Raw genomic sequence first — 25,033 nt, 5'->3', positions numbered from 1 at the left:
GGTCACTGAACGCACCACTGTGCCGTGCGCATAGCCACTCTCTAGTCCAGCTACAGAGTTTTTCCTTCCGTTCGTCCGATGAGGCGCATGCTGCTCTCGTGCCCTCTACGAGCTGGAAATTCGGGAAAAAGTCTTGTAGCAGTTACAAACGTGAAGCGGAGCTGAGTCCGACAGCATTCGCCATTACACGAACTCCTCTGGCTGGTTTGTTTGCCCTTTTGGTGCCCTGGATCCTACTGGATGAACTGCCTTGTGGAAGTCCTCATCTGATGACTCTGCCGAACCGTCCTGGCAAATAGATGGTCGTTGCTGCTTGCTGGATGCTATTATTGGATGCTACACCGTTCCAACAGAGCGGTAGGAACAATTCAAAGGGCCCCAACGATGCGCTTTATTTTTCCCTGAGCTCAGGTGATTTTCTTTTGGCCAAAGGACCTTAAAGGATACATATTTGTTTTTATTTATTTATTTTATTTTTCTTATGACACTGAGTGGAAAGACACTACAAAAAAAAAGGGGTTTATTATTTAAAATTGTGTCTAATAAATGTGTTTATGTTAAGTAAGTGTGGTGTCCATTGTGTGCAGGAAGCCTTATTGTTCCTGTGGTGGAGCAGCTACTACCAATCTCCTTTACGAAACTAGCTTCTGACAGGATATAGATATTTGGGATACATTTGATTTCTTGTAACCTATTTTTAGAGAAACTGTGATTCTGGGTTAAACATCGGGGTGAAATTGATGACACCGACACCTAGTGAACTGCCCAAGGTCAACAGTCCTGATTTCCACGCATTAAAGGTTTGGCGTAAGTACAGATTGCGTTACAACAACAGATCTGAAGGAATTGCCCAAGAAAGTTCTGAAGAATAACAATATTTGGACATATTGACTTTCAAGCTTCTTACAATTGTCTGTTTCCCTGTTTCTTACTCTGTGCATCTCTATTTATTACTATACAATTTCTAGTATAACCACCATGCTGCAAATCACAGGTTAACACAGATCACAATCACACATGCAGGAATTACTGATTTCTTTAAATTGGACATTCTTCTGCTTCATTGCAGCAGGACCTCACAAATACACAGACACCAGCGTGGCACAAGAAAAACCATATGCGCTTGGCCACTTTTGTGTATCCACACACACATACTGCATCTCTGGTGCACAAGTGTGAGTCCCTGCAGGGAGCTGGGATGTCAACCCGACCTTTCAATCCATTGAAGAGGAACACTTTGTCTCATGCCAATGAGCAGATGACATGTCCAGCTGGCAGTGATTTAAAATGCATCAAACTCTTCCTAAAGCTTTTTCGCCACTTTTCATCTGTTTGAACAAATCTTAGTAGTTTTGTCCTACTATCCCATTTTCTGCCCCTGCTTGTCACTGAATTGAGAGGACAGGGTCAAAAACTAGAAAATAGGTCTGAACAAAAGAAACACAAATTTAAAGCAACACATTTGATGTGAAGGAGAAAAAACCCAGAGACAAACACACTTTAAGCTTGTGACAAAAGAGTGGCTTATATAAAAGCCTCTGGAACAAGTTTACGGTGCTTTCGAAGCTTTATTTTTAGATTTATAACATAAAAGCAAGACCTAAGAATCTTCATCTACATGACCTTTTGTGTTAACTCTTCGTCACATTTGTCTTATAATCTTTCATTGTGCTGCCAAGGATCTAATGTTTCTAGATGGCACTCCTACCATGCTGAGAGAGAGTACAGAGTGGATCATAAGCAGTGAAAAATAACCACAAGGGATGACATTATTCATGGAAGAAGTGTCATCTTATGCTCATGCAGTAGATAGAAAGCACTGCAGCACACAGCATGACTCTGCTCTGCTGGAATGCGAAAAGAGAAAAGTGGAGGTCTGTTTTCAAGTGGTATTTAGGTATCTTTACTTCAGGAACATTTTACTTGTAATGCTGGATCCAATGGTGCATTAACCAGGACATTAAAACACATACACTTTTATGTCCTAATGCAGGTACAGCCTGATCCTTATGTTTTTCAGATTTCCTTGGATTTACTCTTCTGTGTAAAATTACCATAAAAAAGTAGACATGAAATGAACTGAAACAATGTTACAGAGAGACTCTCGAAAGTCATGATAATATTAAAGTGAAGTGCTGAGGTGACTATAAAAATGAGCAGTACCAAAGTGATTCTTCATTCCTGTGTGCCTGCACTAACCATGCATAAATACATATTAATCCATCATGCTAACACAGCATTTCATTTACATTTGAAGATGTCTTCAGTAAGTCTAATAGCAGCCCACAGCCAGTTCAGTTTACTCATGGATGGCAAGTTCAATTTCTAGCTCAAGGTCTTACATTTATCCCAAACAAATTGGGTGGTGGTTGACGCAGCAGAGCTGGGAGTTTTTAAAGGTAGTCTGATATTGGAGCTATATATTAGCAAAATAGCACACATCAGACCATGGAAATGGGCTATTACCAATACTGGCTTTCATGACATGAAGTACTGTAAAGCCATTAGTGATGCATTTAAAGTATTCATCCTTGACATCCTTGTACTGAGCCACAGTAATGAAACAAAAATTGCATTCAAAGAGAAAAGAAAAGAGTCTGGAACAACTTTCTAGAGAAGATCAGCTAAACTACAGCAGCAGCTTTCTATAAGACAATTTCTCAAAGCTGAAAGCAATAAAGACCTGTCTATACTCTCCATTTATGTGTGTTCTTCCAATGTCAATTTCATCGCTAATCCAAGTACCTTGTTGCATGTTTGTACAGACTCAGGAAAAACACAGGAAAAGCACAGGAAAATAAAGATTGTACATTAACACAAGCGGTGTTTCCTTTTTGCTTGATGAGCTGCTATAAACAAACATTGGCTCAGATTCTTGCTGTCATGTAGTCACAGTTTTTCATCCGTAAAAACGTGTCGACGTATCATTAACTGTGTGCATGTGAATCTGCAGTCCAGACTAGTACACACACATATACAAAGGCAATTATAAACTGAGCTAAAAGGGCTCACTTCTAAGCCAGAAAACAGGGACAGACAGCTGTTTTGATTATAATACTCAGTAGTTGATTTTGGAGGACATGTACGTACACGCTGGGTTTTTTTTCCCAATGTTTGAGCAATTTCTCCACAAATTTAAGCAAATATTATTGTTGTCATATTCTAGAGTCACCACCTACTTCCTGATCAAGTTCACAGTATATCAATATATCTAATTATCTAATATATCACATGGCAGCAGTTCAGTGAATTTAAGTATGTAGGCATGGTTGAGACGACCTGCTGAAGTGCAGACGGGAAGAAAGGTGACTTTGAACATGGTGTGGTTGAGGGTGCCAGATGGGCTGGTCTGAGTTTTTCACAAACTGCTGATCTACTGGGATTTTCCCCACACATCCATCTCTAGGGTTTACACGTGTTGAAAAAAGAGAAAGAATAAAGTGAACAGCAGTTCTCTGGTTGATGCCAGAGGTCAGAGGAGAATAGCCAGGCTGCTTTGAACTAACAGGGAGGCAACAGTAACTAAAACAACCACTTATTACAACAAAAGCATGCAGAAGAGCATCTTTGAATGTTCACACGTGCAACCTTGACACATGAGCTATAGCAGCAGAAGACCACACGCGGTGCCACTCCTGTCAGCTAAGAAGTGGAAAGTGGGGCTATAGTTCTCACAGGCTCACTAATATTGGACAATAAAAGATTGAAAAAGTGTTGCCTGGTCTGATGAGTCTTGATTTCTGCTCTGATATTCAGGGTCAAAATGAACATGAAAACATCCTGGCTTGTATCTATAGGTCAGACTGCTGGTAGTGTAATAATATGGGGGATATTTTCTTGGCACACTTCGGGCCTCTTAGTACTAACTGAGCATTGTTTAAATACCACAGCCTACCTGAGTATTGCTGCACTATGTCTATCCCTTAATCACCACAGAGTACCTATCTTCTGATGACTGCTTCCAGCAGGATAACACAGAGCTAAATATCAAACGACTGGCATGAAAAATCAAGACAGTTAGTTGTCGAGCTCCTTAAAATGGTATGTTACGGCACAGAGAAAAAGTCAGTAGTTCACCAAAGTCAGTGGGATTCATGCTTTGCATGTCTAAAATTAAGTTAAAATCATTGTAATAGGCCTGGAGCCCAGACAAAAAACAGTGAACTGAACAACTGAGAGACAGACGCTGCCATCCCCAGACTCAGGCTTCCCTTTAATAAGGTTACATGTGTCAATGGTCACAATGTGCATGGCGTCTTTGGCCACTTCCTGAGATCCATCTGCAGCCATTACAGAATTAGACTTCACATTATGGAAGACTAATTGACTTACTAGAAGAAACAGTCTTAAAGTCGATCTGTGTGTTTAGAGCATTGTATAAAATCTGATATGACAGTAATATAGAGACAGACACAAGAAACAAGATAGTGAGTTCCTGTAAATAACATTAGTGGAAAAGATTATTAACTTGTATCCATCCTGCTATTGAAATCAAAATATCTGTTGTGTTGTCTTCCCCTGGTCACTGAAGCTCATGAAAATATATTACTACAGGGACACAATTGGATGATAATCTATATTTAATTTAAGTCCCAGCTCATATTGTAAGACACTGCGTTAGCGTGCCAGTATTGATCAGTTTAAGTCACGTCAAATCCATTTCTTTTCACTGTGTGTTTGATTACAGGTGAAAGACATCTTTCCTTTGGCGACAGTAGAAAAAAAGGCGAGACTATCAAGAGGTGATAATAATGATAAGAAGAAGTATAAAAGCAGTATAAAATAAGTAGGAGGGCAATACAGATAAAATGAAAAATGCAGAAAGGGATTAAAATGAAAAATGTCTAAGATGGCTTTTACTGATTCTGGAAGGCTTATTCTCTCATTCAGGACACTTTGAATCTGAGGAGCTCCTTTTAGATCTGAGACTTGGTAAAGCTCCTATCAGAGAATCCAGACTGGTTTAGAGTTCATGTGTCTATACAGGAGGAGCTGGCTTAAAATCTCACTCCAACACTGCCCGTCATCGGTGAGGAAAAGTAGAATAATACAAAGATAAAGTAATAAAGTATTACCTGAATGTGAAAACAGAAAAACAAATTCAAATTGAGAGCTAAGAAGAAGAAATTAAAAAGGGGAGAGAAAGAGATTGACAAGAGAAAAGATAACAGGAGTGGCAGGCAGGAAGGTGGGGTGAGGGAGAAAGAGGGGCAATAAAGTGGTAAAAGAGAGGACAGGCACAGACAGACAGAAGAATAGACTGCTGCCTGTACAACCTTACAAATGTTTCCATTTATTCTCCTATTAAATTATTAAACTGGATTCCTATAGGATGCACTTCCAGAATAACAGCGCCACGTCTCTCGAAGAAAGAGAAGAGGCTTCTGAGTAGGCCAGGTTTTTAAAATACATCCCTGGCATTAAAAAGAAACTGATTATCACTTACTGCTGTCAAAATAAATTAGACTGAGTCTGTTAAAACGATTTCTGATTACATTTGTTGGGGGGGGGAAAGTTCTCAACTCTTCAAATTGTAAAATACTGTTTAAACTATACATTAAATCAGATTTAGTGCTGATTTAAATACATTGCTTCTTTTTTTTTGCCCCATCACCCTGATTCTTGCTTCATTAACAGAACAACAACAAAGACTTGTATCCAATTATTGTTAACTGGCTTCATGTTCATTTTACACAAATTAAGGAGCATGCAAGAGCATGTTATTCATATTCTTGCACAAAAGAAGATTACACATTAATTACCCACCTTTGAGAAAACAGCAACGCTGAGACTCTCCCTGACACCACGAGATGTAGCACAATATTTAACACTGTCTTTTAACTCTTGCTTTCTCTAATGAGGCAGTTAAACAAATCATCTTATTTTACTCTTTTATAGCGATGTGTCCATGTGGGAAAGTGTTTATGATGCTGTTAGTTTAACAGTAAAAGCGGGCAGAGAATTAAAACTGTGGACTCAGAGCTTTTCAGCTTGGTTAGAAAGTGATAATTGCTTCAGCGTTGAACAGTGGATCTCATTATATCACACTTCTAACAGTAATTGATGGCAGCTTAATAGCTTAGATATGTAGGAGTTTATGTCTGCTAGTAATAACGCAGCATTAGCAGCCATGATAGACTAGTTCAATCAAAGTCGTTAGTGTGCCTGAAAATATCCACAAAGTTACATTACCTTTATGTATATAATAATACACTTAAAATACTTAATTCATTACTTTATTTTATTATTATGATAAAAGATAATGGACAATATTATTCATATTTTGTATATTTTTTTATTTTCATTTGATTATTTTTCCACTTTTTGAGGAAAAAGATTAATCTTTTTTGATTAAAAGGCAACATTTGTTGCTTACCCCAAATCTGCAGAGGACTTCAGTGTCTTGCATCTCATTACTTTAGATTTACAGCATAAAACATTTGAAATATTTTGTTTTGGCTCAAACTAATAGCTCATGTGGTACCTGCAGCTAATTAAAAGGCCCTGTTAAAACACTACCTAGAGTAAACATTACACAAAGTTAACAATAGCTTGGTTCAGTTTCAATTAAATTCATTGTGCCGATTCGCAATACTCATCTCCAGAAACTTTATACTGCAAAACACATTATAGGAAGAAATCATGAGCAAGTCCCAGATGACTTTAGCATCTAGAAAGAGCCCCTTCATGAGCTCATGACACACCAACTCCGATTATAGTTCATTCAGCTGCGTATGTAATACAGTACTTGTTTGCTAATACGTTTTCCAGCTATCTTTAGGCTTAAACTCAGGTTTTCTAGTTACACAAAGGTGATAGTGTCAACACTGAAACGCTATTGATCTTTTCCTGCAGCTAAAAATAACAGGTCCAACATTATCTACACCAGTTCGACTGCTTATTCTAATCAGCCTATAGCGTGTCAACTATTCAATGCTTTCAGACACATAGAGATGGTCAAAACAACCAACTAATGTTCAAACTGAGGATCAGAATGAGAAAAGGGTGATTTAAGGGATTCCGACCTTGGATAGCCGTTGGTGCCAGACGAGCTGGTCTGAGTATTTCACGAACTCCTGATCTACTGGGATTTTCTCATACAACCATCTTTATAGAGAATGGTATGAAAAAGAGTAACTATTCAGTTCTCTGGGTGAAAATGCTTTGTTGATGCCAGAGGTCAGAGCATAATAGCCAGACAGCTTTGAGCTGATAGAAAGGCAACAGCAACTCAAATACCAATACAAGAGAATCTGCCAACACAACATGTCCAACCTTGAAGCAGACAGGTTGCTGTATAAAAAACACACCGCGTGCCATTACGGCTTGCTTGAGCTAATGAGTCTGCTTCAGTATTCAGATGTTTGAGTCATAATTTGCTGTAAATAACATAAAATCCTGCCCTTTTCTTTCAGTGGTTTAGGCTGGTGGAAGTGTAATAGTGTGGAGGATGTTTTCTTGGACTTGGACTTTGGGCCTTTTAGTGCCCACTGAGCATCGTTTACATGCCACAGCCTACCTGAGTGCTGCTGACCATGTCCGTGCCTTTATGACCACAATGTATCCATCCAGCAGGATAACGAACCATGTCACAAGGCTCAAATCAGCTGGTTTCAACATGGCAATATTAAAAGAAACAGCGACTGTGTGACTCTATCATGTCCATATGGACCAAAATCTGGGAAGTTTTCCAGCACCTTGCCAGAAATATTCCAAACCAGTACTAGCAAGTGCTCAGCGAGTGTATTTTAACTTCTAACCTCTGACCCCTCCTCTTCTCTGCTTTGACTATTGGACATGGCATTACTTTTAACTTCACATGTACATGAGAACCACAAAACATGGTCACTCTATTCAAAAGGCATGTCATAATATATACTAATACCTGATAGTTTTCATAGCCTCAGCAAGTCTTTAATCATTTGAAACTACTTGGAAATGATTGCTAGTGTTTCACCTCTAGGAATATATACATATAGTTGCACTTCCTATAATAAGATTTCCCCATAGGTATAACATTCTTGGAAAGTATTCAAACCCAGAGGGACAATACACAAGCAAAATGCATTACTTGGTATGTAAATTAAGCAACTCAGAGATTCATCAGTGGGTTCAGGAGACAGCTCTTGGAAACACCGACACATAAACGAATGCAAAAGTTAAATTCAGAGAAGGGAACAGCACCAGTAGATTAGACATAAGAAACTCCAATGCCAAAGAGACAGCATGACTACATTAGGTCTATAAGTACTGTGAGCATCGGCGGTGAGTTTTACAGTCCCACTGCTGAAGTGTAAGCTGCAGTTAGCAAGTACAAAAGTAATTAGGCATATTGACTGCAGCATCTAAGCTGTGCACTCAAAGCAAAAGTGGGTCGTAGATGATCAACGCTTCATTTTCAGAGCATTAATTCTCCTCAGTTGCATTCTCTCAGGACCTTTCTGCCTTGTACAGTTGGATTTCCAGGCAATATTGTTGTTTTTTAGTATTGTTGATTTTTCCTTAACTCATTAAAACAGCCATAAACTCTGGTCTCCATCAACCAGAAAACATAAACTCCCCCACAACAGTAGTTGTGAATACAATTAGTTCACGGAAATATTGATCGGATTTAGCTGTCCCCACAATTCCATTAAGACAATGTGATGGTTGCTTTCAAGTCTTAACAGCAGTATGTGAGATACAGATGTGCCATAATTGCTCTGTAACACACAATCCCTTCTCTGTCTGCTGCTGACTTCATCAAAATGAACTGATACAGGGGGAAAAAAGCCTCTTATTTTCTGCACACAATGCCTATAGGCATTCAAAAGAAACAACTGAAGAGTTGTGGTATTTGGACAGATGATTGTGCGATTGGAAAATAAAATAAAATGATAAATTTAACTTGAAAATGATAAATTTGAGATGAAAGGTTTCAATTTCTGGAGGATCTAAAAAGTGTGCAGGACCCTATGGAGAGATTACAGGGAGTGTGTCGGTGGGGTTATTTTGGAGTATTTTTGCTTCAAACAATTATAAAAGAGATAAATGAGATAAAATGTTGCTATGCTGCATTCATATCTTTTGCTTTGCCCGTACTAGAAAACCAGGGCACCCCTTTTCTTTACAGTGGACTGCTTCTGCTAGTCTTTCATTTATCTAGAGGAAGCAGAAGTTGCTATAAAGTTCAGGTGAACCTATGGAAAAACTGCAATGCTTCCTGGGCCTCATCACCCCCGTCTGCACCTGCAGACCTTCCATTATAGATGATGCAGCGAGGACCACATGTTACCCATTTGGGAAAGCTTGTTGTTTGAGCCTCGTTCCTCCCCAGATAACCCTATGGCCCAACAACCTCCACTGTTATTTATTCTCATTGATTTATTTGGCTTTCAGCTGAATTGCATTTTAAATTCAACTGTTAGAGAGAGAGAGTTTACAAAGTTCAACGAATGTGATATTTCCAAAGTTAATGAGTAATCATGACCTCAACACTGCCCAAATAATAAGTAATATAATTATAGGTAAACATGAATATGTATTTGTCATAACTGAGGATTCCTAGTGTGCAAATCTAATGAAATAAAATATTATTCACTTTTTAAACAGAAAATAGAAACCACTGCTTTTCATGCTGGCAATATAATATTTACCAGTCTAACCACAAGAAGCAAAAAGGTACACCACAGACTGAAGGCCAGCCTTGACGGTAAAGACCCAAGGCATCAAATGACTATAAAAAGCATGGCACATAAGATGCTAGGCATCGTAATCATTCAAAACCCAAGCAAGCAAACCTTCAACTTCATGAAAGCAAGCCATCTGTCTGAAAGTTTCAGGGTATCTTGGAGGTCAAAGCAGCTATCAAGCCAGCTTCTGTATGTACTTCATCATAAATACCATCGAGCTCTGTGCCAAAAGGATATGATCATCATTACAATTTAAGTTAACATTTGCTTAATGTTTTAGTTACTTTAAGCTGGGGCATTTCAGGACACTGCAGAAAGATAGATACTCAGGGGATCTCAAAATGCCAACTGTTTGCCTTTAGAGCGCTTGGCATTCACTACAGGGAATATTAAGCCTCGCTAAAAGAAACTCAGTCTTCCTGCCTTCCAGACCCACACTCACTAATAAACCCTATTTGTTTTCTTTCTGGTTGCGCCTTGTTATTAATCATTTGTTGATTTACAGTATAATGAGAGAAGGAGGGAGCACGTGTTAAATAATCAACAAAGGCCGACTGATTCGTTTTTGCAGGAAAACGGAAAAGATGCAGCGCTCTGAGTGACAGCACACTGACGATTAGTTTCACGGAGCGGGCCAAGGAAGAGGCACAGGGCAAGTATTGAAAAGTGAAAGTGGAGTGGAGGACAACAAAGAGATAACAGAGGAGGGGATGAGGACAGTGGCGGAAGGAGAAGGAGGGAGGAGGCGATATCTCCATTAACAGAAAGCAGCAGGAGACGAGAGGAGCCACGGTGAGGAGGAATGGATGGCAGTGTGACGGACCGGATTCAATTAGAAACAGTTCCACTTTTGCAGACTTTGGATTCATGTGATGATCAGCCAACATAAAGAGTCTACAGTTTGCACTTAGTTCAACACCCTTCAAATGCAACAATCTGCTAAACGTCAAAAAACGTTAAATGAAAATTTCACACCTTGACTGGCTGGAATGAATGATTCCTCCATCTGTTCAGGCCTAGATTTGCACATTCAATAGAACTTTTAAGCCTGCTTTCCACTGAAGGTGTGAAAAAACGTGTTTCAGCACTTTTAAATGTGGTGGACTGGTTACATTTTCCACTGTGAAAAAACAAACAAACAAACCCCCCCCCCCCCCCCCCCCCCCCCCACACACACACACACACACACATGGGACAACAAGGCGAATACGAAATGCCAGCATATCACAGGAGTAAACTCATTTCATTTCCTGGTTCTTCCTGGTGGAAGCATCAAGTTTGCATTACCAAAATCACTCGCAGGAATGTAATTCTCTTGTGAGTCTTTTGAAATCATGGGTTTCTGCTTTGTTGAGGTGTTTTGTGTTGCTGTCAGCAAGGCCATTTCAGTGCAGACATTTTCTGAAGTTGTGGGGTTTTTCTTTTAGGAAAATAGAGGCTGCTGATGCTTCAAAAAATGCACTGACTGACGCAAAACAGGCCAAACCGTCTGGCCTCTCGTTCACATTTTGTTACGCTGAATAATAACTTTTATTTCCTTTCTTAGAAATATTATAGAAAAAAGTGATAATAACAAATATACCAATGTGTTTTAACCTCAGTTATAGATGCCTGGGAAGAAAAAGAGTTACAGTTGTGAACTTATTCGAAAACCCAAACAAAATTATGATTATATCACATGTGCAGAACACTTTTATAATCAACTAGCAGGCTCCACTGTGCCATATAAGCTCACTGATCACCACAAACGAAACAAAGTCTCCCTGCTCTGCCAGGATAATCTGACATTTAAAACTCCGAGTGAATCCACTCATGAAAGTTGTACTCCGGCAGACATCTGTTTGGTTGCTGCTGCTCTCGTCCTTTTTAGTGCCGATTTACACTTTAGAGGCATCAGCTGTGAGTCTGACTGTCTTGATTCTTGCCGTCTGTCTCAGATCTTTTGTCTGTCACTGTCTGCTGCGGTAAATATGTCATCTAGAGCCATTTAACCGTGGCTTTACTTTGCTTGCCGTCTCTCATTCTCACTACCTGTCACTGTTATCAGGAAAAAGATGTGAACCGTCAGTCTGATCATTTTGTTTGGGGTTTTTTCTTCCTGAGAAAGGTGAGGGCCACAAACCTAATATTTAACATACATTGGAAATCCATGTTTACAGGTGGTGACAGATTTTAAAAATAGAGCTGCCAAACATTAAAATTCTGAACAAACTTAGAATCATTTTCTGGGCTTGGAGCTTCATTAACAAACTGTAAGTTTGTCAAACCCTTCCCTGCATCCCTCAATTCAGAAACATTTTAATAAAAGGTCAGCACGATCACATGAGCAAACTTTAGTACTAGACTTTAATTTTACTCCATAAGCTTTTTTCCCGTGGTCCCTCGCAGCCTACCTGTAGTGTAGCAGACCTGCACTCACACACCTTCCACTCACAGAACAATGCTGGTGTTAATTGTCCAAAAAGAAAATCTAGTGACAATGTCATTAATTTGGCAACAATGAAAAGAAGTAAATATTTGAATAGTCTAGCTCTAATGTGATTTAAGACCAAGAAAAACGCAGCAGACAGCACTAAAGTGTTTCTTAAGGATTTTTTTAAAATTTAAAAACAAAGTGTACAACAGGAACTTAACTAGCCACCTTCAACCTGCTTCCTTGTGGCCTGTCAGTTCAGTTTCCTTTCGACAATCACCAAAATCTACACGCCCACCAGAGGAATAATGGATTGAAAAGAGCAGGAAGTATGTTACATATGTCCGGGCAGCAAGATGTCTGATTCAATTACAGCGAAAAAATCTGTTCCAATAGTGCTCTAACAAGAGGGAGCAGGAAATTACTTCCACTGGTGTCCTCAATACAGCTCATAGAGCAGTGCAGTGACTACATGAGAAGGTCTCAAAGGGGTTAGTTTATTCCCTTTGTGTAAAAGATGAAAATACATCCTAAAGCTACCACTTCCTATTCTTCTGCAAAGAGCATGCAGTTATTTTTGGATTAAACAGTATAATGCACATGACATTACACATGCAGTTAATTATAAAATGATCTCCAGTGTAAATGTGAATATTTCTCCGGAGCTGCTGACTGCTCGCTGTTGTAATAAAAATTAAATTTGCTGTCACGGGTCATGTGGGTGCCATTAGAGCGATATAAAAAAAATGTGTCCACAAAGCATCCTTCTCAAGGAAACAACACGTTCCTCGGCTTAACTTGAGACATGCTTTTTTTCTATAAGTTTATCCATCCATATTCAATCAGATTTCAAAAATATGGGTGGAATTCCTTCAGAAGGCACATGTCAGCTTAAAGGACTTTAAATATAAAGGTGTAACATGTGGCTGGAAAATAGTTGCAAATCCACGTTATGGTACTGTGGATAAAGACTGAGAAATCACCCCAGGGAGGTTAAAGTTGCTGGCAGAGGCACTTTTAAAGCGAGAGAAAAGCTTTAGTCATGGCTGAAGGGGCCTATAAGCCCCTCTAGAAAAGTACGAGTGTGAAAAACAGTTACTTTCCACAGAGGACTCATTTCGTACGCACAAATGTGCATGCCAACACACCAACACACAGTAACTTAACAAAACAGACTTAGTAAATACTGCACCACTGGGAAAGAAGGGTTTAGAGCTTTTAAGTACAATTTTAGCACTATTTCTCAAAAGTCTTCTGGTCATAATTATGTGTAATGGTGTCTTTTTTTCAGCAAAGGACTAAAATAATCAGCGTGTAAAAAATTTTTTTCCTCCCTGTCTCATTGCTGAGCAACACGCTGATGCTGAAAAACAGAAAATGGACATTGATTCAAACTAAGCTGTCAGCTTCTCCCTCTGTGTGCGAGCGTGTGGATTTTATTTCACTTCTGCTGTCCTTTTTAAAACCTACACACCCTCATCGTGGAAATTTGGGACTTACATGCTGAAGACCTGTCATGATAATAAAATCAGTCTGGAGTTCACTGTTAAGTTAAGCAATACGTATTGGCCCTAATTTGGGGAAAAAATATGAGTGAAAGAGACAGATCACAGTGTGGTGCGGTTAGTGCGTCTTCTAAGCTTGATTTGATCAAATTTAGAAGACGCACTACTTAATATTTTGTACCACAGTGACTATAATGAACAAACACAGTTTTAAAATTCTCAGTGTAGAGAGACAAAATAGTAAAACTCATTCCATTTTATATGGGAAATACTAAGAGAGACATGCATTACATAGATTTTACATTAAACTGACTGAAAAGTTATCCAACTTGCATTTCAAACAAACGTTTCTGTCACTTCTGACTGATTCGTGTTTGCTTGGTTTCTTTCATTTGAACAATAATCAGCCTACGCATTTGACCCCTGGGGCCTAATAGCTTGGGGGGGAAAGCATTTTATAGGCAGAATAATTACAGTCAGAGTTAATGCAAAGATGAAAGAGAGCACAGATTGCCCTGCTCAGGCCAAAAATGTTTCAACTTCAGCAAATAAATGAAGTCTTCTTCTAAGCTTTAGGTTAGTGGAAAGGCTGGTGATGTGTTTAATATCTGTAAAGCTGTTTGGGTTTAAAAAAACTAAAAACAAGGCAAAATCCTTAGGTTATTGTCTAGATCCTGAATTGATCTGGAGAGAAAAGTACTCTGAATCACTCCGACATATTCACGTATTGACCCTCACATGATCCTGGTACAGTCTCCTCTAATAAATCACAAGTTCAAACAACACAGTCAGTGTCACAGCCACACAGTCGCACATGGACTGCAGTCCTAACGTTTTCTAGACATTACCAGATGAACGTACATGTCAAACAGGCCGATATGACTGTCTGTCTGATGCACAGTAAATACGCAGGGAGTGAATGTGTGCCACCTCATGACCGTTCTAAATGCCAATACTGGCCAAAATACCTACAGTGGCAACACTACAAAACAGACTTCTGACGATGTCTCAACTTGGATCTGCAGACATTGTTGGATATTCATGTGTGAAGGAGACGTCAGTCAGCCATCTGACAGATACAGAGCATCCTGCCTCATCTAGTGAATGAGAATGAATGTTATGACCTAGAGAGACAGTCCACTTGGTGACTTCCTTATCATTAATCTGTAATGCACTTAAGCACATTTCAAAAATCAGTATAGTGCTGGGCATGTGTCCTGTATCTACAAATGCTTGGTCATGTGTTGTGTGTTGGTGTTGCTATGGATATGCGATCCAAAAAGGTAAACAAAGGTGACCACCGAGACCAATACAGGTATATTTAATGATTTTATTTTTTTCTTGGAGAAGAAGTATTAAGTTTTAACCTGGTTTCAACTCTGTGCTTTTTTTATGTTCACTTCAGCACTACTTGTTTTCCAAAGGCCCATTTCTCCATGCTTTCATAATAAACACTGCAGATACTATGTGGAGCCATTAGCATTGGATTGAGGCGCACACTATTGGAAAACTATTTTCTTAATCTGTTAATAAATATTTTAGTATTTCCTTCGCTCTGTCTCCCTCTCTTTTTATACCTGTACTTTATGCCTCCAGAATACAAACACACAGGCTAACTCACACAGCCTAAGGCTACATCCAAACCACCATGGTAGAAAGAACCTGGGGTGATGGCCTATTGACTGATAGAGTTCAAGCAGTCCATGTAACTCTTGGTGGTTAGCCAGTCATTTCAGCAACAGCCTTGGGCAAACTTCTACTACTCTGTGTGTGTGTGTGTGTGCGTGCGTGCATGCGTGCGTGCGTGCGTGCGTGCGTGCGTGTGTGTGTAACCTGTGTTCTTTGCTGCAGACGGATGGAAAGCCCAGAAGATTGTGAGGGTGACTGGTAGGATGTATGACGCAGATAAAATGGGCCAAAACCAAACAGCACAACAGACAGAACCTATTGTCTGCTCTGCATCAGCGCCGACTAGCATCAGAGTTTGGGTGAAAGGGGTGCTGCATTCATATATGTAATTAGTATGGCAAAACACAGTGGTGGTGTGTTAAATAAAAAGAGTATAAATTGTAAATGGAATTGAAGGAGAGCTTGATGAGTAAGTGGAACAGAGACCAAGAAAGAAAAGGACATAAAAATGAAAGTGAATGTACAGTAACTGCAAAGAGACGGAAGGATTGGAGGGTGGGGGGATTTGTTACGGACCAGAAGCTAGAGCAGCAGATAAATCACCACCACCTCAGGGCACCAGAAGGAGGGGAGGGAGTTCAAGCTATGCCTCATGTTTTTAGATGATCCAATAGATGATGCAAAATTTAATACACAATAAAATGTGGACAAGGGAGACATTATTCTGATGTCTAGTCCAATCCAATTTTATTTATAGAGCACCCTTTACAACAAAGTCTGACAAAGTGCCAAAACACTGCAGAAAAATCATCAACAACAACATTAAGATTAGGACGTGTTTTAAAAATCGCCATCCTAACATGTGCGGGGGGATCATACCACAATTTAGGGGTAATAACTGAAAAAGCTGAACCCCCCCTCTCGGTTTTCAGCTGGGTTTTTGGGACTGACAGGAGCAGCTGATCCATGTAATACAAGACAACTGGATCACACTGACATCCCTGACTTCTAACCTGAAACTGCCACTGATCCAGTTATTATACATTGTCAGGTGTCACATGAAAAGAGTTAAAAGACTAGGATTATATATAAAAATATCAGGAACCCTCGTGTCATAGCAGTAAGAGACTTCAATCTTTTTACACTATCTTAAGTAGACACACTGATACATTTAATCCATATGACCACATGCTGCCACTACTCCCTTTAGCCTTAAGTACCAACACAGATAAGAGCACACACTATTAGGGCCTTAACCTCAATAGAGGATGACGCACACAAACACTCTCTCTCACACACTGGCGCACAAACACAAACCAGTAGAAAACTTAATAGGCTTGTGAATGCACCCTGCTAGGTCAGTAAAAGACTGCAGACTGTTTGTGTACACTGTGTTTGCCCGAGACGTACACATGCCATTATTCATCCCCTTTCTCAGCAGGTTTGGCCTTTCATGTCTGCATAATGTACAGAAAGGTCCATTAATCCTTATGTTGATAGTAAAACTATATGGCAAATCTATGGGTTTATGCTGCCACTGCACTAAAATATTGTATACAAACCTCCAGGCAGTAAAACCCTTTTTATTTTGATTTTCATATTCGGTACAAAGAAGAACCAATAAAAAGAAAGTATATTTTGCAGTTGTTGTTAAACAAGTTCAAGTTTGCAAAGATGGCCAATGCCGCCTTGTTTCAGAGCCATTTGTGGAATCCCACAAAGCACCGTACACTTCTAGTGTAACTACCCTTTCTGCAAGTAACCTTTTCTTGTGTAGCCAAGTCTACTGACTCTAGCTAAAGTGTGATGACAGGTTTTCTTCAGCCATATGCTAATGTTAATAGCTGGGAACACTTGTGCTCAAGTAACAGGCACATCTCTTTTCAGAGCTCCTCTTTTATTTTTTCAAGAATAATTTGTGACTTGATTTATAGTCGTTTAATGATATGCTCTCTAGAAGAACTCAACAGAGAAACGTATAGAGTTGAGGTCTTCTTCAAGTTTGAATTAACTGCAAGCCAAAACTGTTGGTCAGAAATGTCTTTTGCCATCAATCTTAAACTTATAGCTTTTGGTTAAGTAAGCAAGAAAAGAAGAAGAAAAAAACACCACAGAGGCTCTGAAAATGCAGGACTTATAGGTGCTGTATTTACTAAACAGTTAATACAACATTTTTGTAAATCCACCTGCATTAAAGCATAAATTCTACACTTCTATCATACCTTTATAGTTTGATTTAAAATGCAAAGTGATCGAGTATATTACAAGATTGCAAAAAAATATATATATATATTAAAAAAACTTGTGGCCCCCAGTGCTGAAGAAGATGTACCTGTGCTATTATTTTGAAAATCCTAGGCAACTTCCTTCTTGAGTTATTGGCTTCACAAGACTTTCAGAAAAACTGACCTCTGACCTTGACCTTGAGGTCAGTGAACTAAGATTTGAACTTGTCCAAGATTTTTAGCAGATGCACTTATGGTATCAATTTCAAAACCCTACATTGCCTCGTTGTCAAGTTGTCACATTCTCAAACTCGGATGTCCATGCCATCCACCTACCCAGCTGGGTGACAACAACAATACCCTATCAGCCTTTTACAGCCGAGGGGTAAATGTGTCATCCTCTAAATACTTGTGGAGCAGAGCCGGCGTGGCTTCTTTAGGTTTGAGACTTAATGTTGGTATTGCTCCTGTCAGAGAATCCAAATTGGTATAGTTTTAACATCTCCATAGAGTGGCTGGCCTTGTGCACACACACACACACGTGTACAATATGTGTGCACACGAGAGAGAAAGTAGATGAGACAAAAGAGAGGCAGGGAGGTTGGGCTGAGGATGAGCCAGCTAAGATCTATGAGCTGTCAGTAACACTAATCAGGCTTTTCTCCGGCACTTTTCATCACCAGAAAGCGGGCACTGACCAGCAGTTGGTCAGCCAACTAAACAGGCTGCCATGGCTACGGCGCTGGTTCAGCTTTCCAGTCATAACAATGATGAAAGCCAACTGATTGAAGAATCATCAATCACGTTTAAGTTTTGTTGTTATTTTAGCTGTGTTTTCTTCATTTTGAAAACTGTGCATGTCTGTCCTGAGAATGGCTGGTTGCATTTTAGGTGTCATCCCTGTTAAAAAGACAAACGACCACACGGGGAACATTAGGACGGTTTGAGGCAGTACCAGAGTCTTCCAATAATAACATGATAAATGGAGGATGAACTAACAACGTGAGAATGTAACAGAATGCTGTTTATGTTAAATACGCACACACACTGATTTCTAGTATAAAATCTCAAGAAAAGGCAATCAGCAGCTCCTCAGTGACGCCGAACTCAAACAGCTGAACCACATTCATGTTCTTGTTGTTCTAAGGTTGATTCATTTCCAAAACCTCTGCTTCCCCCAGCTGCCCTTTCAATCTTCCACATTTTGCATCTGACTTTGTCAAAGTTGTCCGAATTACAGTCGAAAGAATATGTCATTGGAATAAAAAGGCATGGGGGAGGAGGAGTGGGGGCCAAAGTAATCAAGGGAGCTAAAAAGCGTGAAAGTACCATTACTCATAATGCCATATACACATTTGAAAGATAAATGACTGCAATCCAATGGCAGCCCTCTAATACTGGATCCAGTTGGGTGGAAAGGAAGAGAAAAACCTCCTTCCTTACCATGCTAGCGTAGCTTTACATAATTGGAGCATAAATGTATATATATATATATATATATATATATATATATATATATATATATATATATATATATATATATATATATATATATATATATATATATATATATATATAAAAAACACCCAGCACGCCCCTGCGGGCGGTTTATCCTTCAAGCTCGGGTCCTCTACCAGAGGCCTGGGAGCTTGAGGGTCCTGCGCAGTATCTTAGTTGTTCCCAGGACTGCGCTCTTCTGGACAGAGATCTCCGATGTTGTTCCCGGGATCTGCTGGAGCCACTCGCCTAGCTTGGGAGTCACCGCACCTAGTGCTCCGATTACCACGGGGACCACCGTTACCTTCACCCTCCACATCCTCTCGAGCTCTTCTCTGAGCCCTTGGTATTTCTCCAGCTTCTCGTGTTCCTTCTTCCTGATATTGCTGTCATTCGGAACCGCTACATCGATCACTACGGCCGTCTTCTTCTGTTTGTCTACCACCACTATGTCCGGTTGGTTAGCCACCACCATTTTGTCCGTCTGTATCTGGAAGTCCCACAGGATCTTAGCTCGGTCATTCTCCACCACCCTTGGGGGCATCTCCCATTTTGACCTCGGGACTTCCAGGTTATACTCGGCACAGATGTTCCTGTACACTATGCCGGCCACTTGGTTATGGCGTTCCATGTATGCCTTGCCTGCTAGCATCTTGCACCCTGCTGTTATGTGCTGGATTGTCTCTGGGGCATCTTTACACAGCCTGCACCTGGGGTCTTGCCTGGTGTGATAGACCCCAGCCTCTATGGATCTTGTACTCAGAGCTTGTTCTTGTGCTGCCATGATTAGTGCCTCTGTGCTGTCTTTCAGTCCAGCTTTGTCCAGCCACTGGTAGGATTTCTGGATATCAGCCACCTCCTCTATCTGCCGGTGGTACATACCGTGCAGGGGCCTGTCCTTCCATGATGGTTCCTCGTCTCCCTCCTCTTTCTTGGGTTTCTGCTGCCTGAGGTATTCACTGAGCACTCGGTCAGTTGGGGCCATCTTCCCAATGCATCCTTGGATGTTTGTTGTCTCATCCTGGACTGTGATGCTGACACTCACCAGTCCCCGGCCCCCTTCCTTCCGCTTAGCGTACAGCCTCAGGGTGCTGGACTTGGGGTGAAACCCTCCATGCATGGTAAGGAGCTTTCTTGTCTTTATGTCAGTGGCTTCTATCTCCTCCTTTGGCCAGCCTATTACCCCAGCAGGGTACCTGATCACGGGCAGGGTGTAGGTGTTGATGGCCCGGATCTTGTTCTTACCATTCAACTGACTCCTCAGGACTTGCCTGACCCTCTGCAGGTACTTGGTGGTTGCAGCTTTTCTAGCAGCCTCTTCATGGTTCCCATTCGCCTGTGGGATCCCCAGGTACTTGTAACTGTCCTCTATGTCTGCAATGTTGCCTTCTGGTAGTTCAATCCCCTCAGTTCTGACTACCTTCCCTCTCTTTGTTACCATCTGACTACACTTCTCCAGTCCGAACGACATTCCAATGTCATTGCTGTATAGCCTGGTAGTGTGGATCAGTGAATCGATGTCTCGTTCACTCTTGGCATACAGCTTGATGTCATCCATGTACAGGAGGTGGCTGACAACTGCTCCGTTCCATAGTCGGTATCCGTAGCCAGTCTTGTTAATGATCTCACTGAGGGGGTTCAGGCCTATGCAGAACAGCAGTGGGGACAGAGCATCTCCTTGGTAGATCCCGCATTTGATGGTGACTTGTGCTATGGGCTTGGAGTTGGCCTCTAGTGTTGTACGCCACATCCCCATTGAGTTCCTGATGAAGGCTCTTAGGGTCCCGTTGAGCTTGTACAATTCTAGGCATTCCAGTATCCAGCTGTGGGGCATTGAGTCATAGGCCTTCTTGTAATCAATCCAGGCAGTGCACAGGTTGGTCAGTCTGGTCTTGCAGTCTCGGCTGACTGTTCTGTCTACCAGTAGCTGGTGTTTTGCGCCTCTGGTATTCTTGCCAATTCCTTTCTGTGTCCCGCTCATGCATTGACCCATGTGCCTGTTCATCTTAGCCGATATGATGCCTGACAGGAGCTTCCATGTGGTACTGAGGCAGGTTATTGGTCGGTAGTTGGAGGGGACCGGTCCCTTCTTGGGGTCCTTGGGGACCAGGACCGTCCGAAATGCGCAAACATACATGGAAATGCAGTATATACAGCAGAAACAGAGCTTGAAAGTCAATATTTGGTTTTTATTGGTTTATTCTTTTATTTACTTATTATTTATTTTATTTATTCAACTCATTTGCTCATCTGTTGAGTTAGGTGCCTCTTTTATTCTTCACTGACTCATAGGTCAGTAGAAAGGGGCTTTACGAGCAAACAAAAACATTCCTCTGAAAATGAAAAGAGAACTGTTTCTCAAGACAACTTTATATGAATACCCAAAGTCTGGCTCCTTGGAAGTAAAATAGATAGAAATGGGGGATAGCTAAAGACGTTTGTACAGTATTTTATTTTATATAACATACAGCTTTAGCTGTGTTCCACTTTTTGTGTATGTTACAGCTATTTTCTCTGCCTTAGGCTGCACGGTACAGTATCTATGACTAGACGTCGGTATAAGCAACATGTGATGGGATAAGACAACCAACTGACGCAGTAGAGTGCAGGCATGACAATGCGCTACTTTGCCTCAAGGCCTCTTCCTAAGAAAGTTACATATTGAAGGAATGTAATCTCAAATACAATTTATTTTGACAGTTTAGTCCAAATATGTTCTCTGTGTTCAAATACACTGCTTGAACCACACAGTAGTTGCAACACGCCAGGAGTTGTGTGCAGCATTATCTCAGATTCCTGCGCACTGAACACATCACTTGTGCTCAGCATGACTCAAAAAGGCAGTGAAATACAACCAGTACTAATGAGTTTTTAAAACTGGACTCTGCTCTTCATTTGCTTGTGTCAAGCAAACTAATTTCCTCCAGCAATTATAGTGATTTTTACAGATACAGTAAAAACACAGAAAACAACAAATTTGACTCGAGGCAGATAGAGGACCTATCTGCACACTGTGCAAACTAAGCCTGTGCTATATAAAGAAATAGTGGGTGAAGGAAAAAAAAGGTTAAGAGAGAGAAGGAAAGGTTACATCAACGAGACAGAACACAATCACCCTATTCACACACAGCAAAGAATGATAACAGCTACCTGAACCCATGGGCAAAAGGGTTAAATAGCAACAAGTCATAACATCTGCCCTGCTCCTTATTCAATAATGCAAAAACCAGAGCTGTTTTATGTGTAATCAACATGGATGGTAGGCTGAGGCCTGGAAAGCATCCTATGCAGTTGCAAAAACCCCGTGGCCTCTATTCTGTTCCCCCTGTCTTAGCTTGTTTGACACTATTTTTCTTCCTGGCATGCAATTCAAAGTGTGAAAATATTTCTAAATATGCCTTGCACTTAATAACAACAGCCTTCCTCTCAGGAACAATAAAAAAAGGGACTGGAGTGGCATTTTATAGCATTTTTCTAAACTTATTGACCACTCAGAGCGCTTCACACTACATGCAGCTTTTACACAGTACTTTAGTGCATCCACATTCAAAGATACGCTCAAATGAAAACCTCATGTTTTTGTAGGTTTAACACTCAGAAGCACGCTGGGTCCAAAAACACTACTAACGTCATTTAGAGTATTTGTCATGGATTGTGTAACACGGGTTATAAAAAGCAGTTTCTCTTGACATGGGCATATGACACATTCACACACCTCGCAGTGTGATTGTACTCCCTTGGCATTTTTCAAAAGTTGTTTAGCTGCTCAGAAAGCTGTGGGAGTCGGGGAGAAAGGTAACAATTGCCAACAGCAACAAACTTTGACACAAAGAAAGTCGAAGTATAAAGAAAATACAGACAAAGAGGGAAGGAAGAAATAAGGGAAGTTAATTAGGAAGCCTCTACTTGGAGGGACCATGAGACTCACAAGTACTGAGAGTCTGAATAACAATCAACTGAACTAATGTCATATATATGGAAAACAACCTTCAGTAACACTGAGAAACATTTACGCAGTGTTACATCATGTTTCCCTCTGGGCTCAAACACAACAGCTTCCACTGCACCACAGCAATGCCTGGGTCAGGGTTACAAATTAAACTCTATCCATGAAATTACTTCAGTGGCTTCAAAGCATTAAGTTTTCAACCTGAACATCTTTATATTGTATAATAATTCCTCACTGGATCTGCTCTGTGCGATGAAAGTACAGGTATGGCCATATCCTAGCAGGGGAGCATGTCTACTGAAAGTGGGTTGTTATGGTGGTCCACACAACAGGCTAAAACACTATTAGGCTATTCTGTCTTTTGACACAGCTCGTAGAGTTGTAGTTGTCAGGAAGGGAGAGGAGTCAAAGGACTGAACTGACAAGTTTCTTGAGGTTTTTTTCTCTTTCTTTTCTTAGGCTAGAAGTAGGGATATGGGAGCCATTATGCCTCGATTAGCCAATATAACAGAGATAAAGCTTTGTGAGCGGAAATACTAGAATAACAAAGTAAGCATCAGTCAGATAAAGCACTAGAAACCCCCAAAACTGTGAGTTTACACCACCAGTACAGCACAATTCAACTATTTTATTCATCATTTCTTGTGTGAGAGTGCTATTTCCATCAAGCAGATACAAAATCCTTAAAGAACAACAACACATGATATGTTACACCCTCACTGCTTCCATGGGAATTAAGAGGGTAAGTAGCAGCCAGGTGCCGCTAATCAATTGGACTTGATTACCTGATCACCAGTGAGTGTGAACGCCTCTATAAAAGGAGACGTTTGGCGGTTTGCTGGTCTGGAACACTCAGGTGCGTGTTAACACAACGCCATAGAGTAAAGACGTCAACAATGATCTGAGAGAAGCAACTATTGCTGCCCCTCAGTCTGGAAAGAGTTATAAGACCATTTCCAAACTGTTTAAAAATCTATCATTCTGCCATGAGAAAGATCATCCACAAAAGGAAAACATTCAAGACTATTGTCAGTCTCATCCAGGACTCATCCAGGCTGGAGAAACTGATCAGGAGGGCTAGCTCTGTGGTCGGCATGAAGCTGGACACTCTGGTGACAGTGGCAGAGAAAAGGACATTAAAGAAACTGATGGACATTATGGACAATGCCAGGCATCCTCTGCACACGGCCGTTAACAACCAGAGGAGTCTGTTCAGTGGCAGGTTGCTTCTCCCCAAGACAAGAACTAACAGACTTAAAAACTCCTTTGTCCCACACGCCATCAGACTGTTTAACTCCTCTCTGGAGGGGAGAGGGAGGGGAAACAGGAGGACAAAGGAGGGGGGAACAACTAAGCTGTAGTGCCTCTTCACCTCACTGTGCAATACCTTTTGTGCAATACTTTTGTAAATAGTCAACAGTGCAATAGACCTCAATACTTGAAATGTGCAATTCACTTGTATTTTTATTTTTTATTTTCTATTCCTATTTATTGTATTTATCCCCTTCGTATATTTTATTTATATTGTCTCTGTATTTATATATATATGTGTGTGTGTGTGTGTGTGTGTGTGTGTGTGTGTGTGTATATAATATTCTGTAACTCTGTAACTTCTGTCGGTGCTGTGCTTTTTTGGAAATCGAATTTCCCAGAGGAACCCACCCGAGGGATTAATAAACTTCTATCTTATCTTATCTTATCTTATCTTAGTCTTCCCAGGAGTGGATGTAAATTTAGATCATGCAATGCTCAAAGAAACTGCAAAAAACCCCAGAGGTACATTTCAAACTTTATAGGCATCAGTTAGCATGTTTAATGTTAATGTTAATGAGAGTGGAATCAGAAAAAGACTGAACAAGTGTGGCTTGTGTGAGGGGTTGCCGGTAGAAAGCCTCTTTTCTCTAAAACAACATGGCGGCCGGACCTTTTAGGCAAAAACCAAACACAACATATGAGAACTTACAGCTCATATCAGCTTTCAAAGACAGTGGTGAAGGGTAATGGTAAATACCGCTTTTCCTCTCTGAGCACTCAAAGTACTTTACACTACCTCATGCACCCAAGCACTTTTTTTTCTATGCTCTTTCTACGTAAGTGCTTTCTATCTAATATTCACACTCCAACGGACGCATCGGACAACAACT

At 40.5% G+C, this 25,033-nt stretch overlaps 1 protein-coding gene across 1 annotated transcript in view; it reads right to left on the bottom strand.

Annotated features, from left to right (window-relative positions):
• Positions 1 to 25,033, bottom strand: part of LOC113011309 (calsyntenin-2-like) — a 154,377-nt gene that overhangs the window by 76,365 nt on the left and 52,979 nt on the right. The gene's annotated exons all lie outside the window — the stretch shown is intronic.

This window comes from Astatotilapia calliptera, chromosome 18 (genome assembly GCF_900246225.1).
Source record: "Astatotilapia calliptera chromosome 18, fAstCal1.2, whole genome shotgun sequence".
NCBI classification, from domain to species: domain Eukaryota; kingdom Metazoa; phylum Chordata; class Actinopteri; order Cichliformes; family Cichlidae; genus Astatotilapia; species Astatotilapia calliptera.
This window is presented reverse-complemented; position numbering and strand designations above follow the sequence as displayed.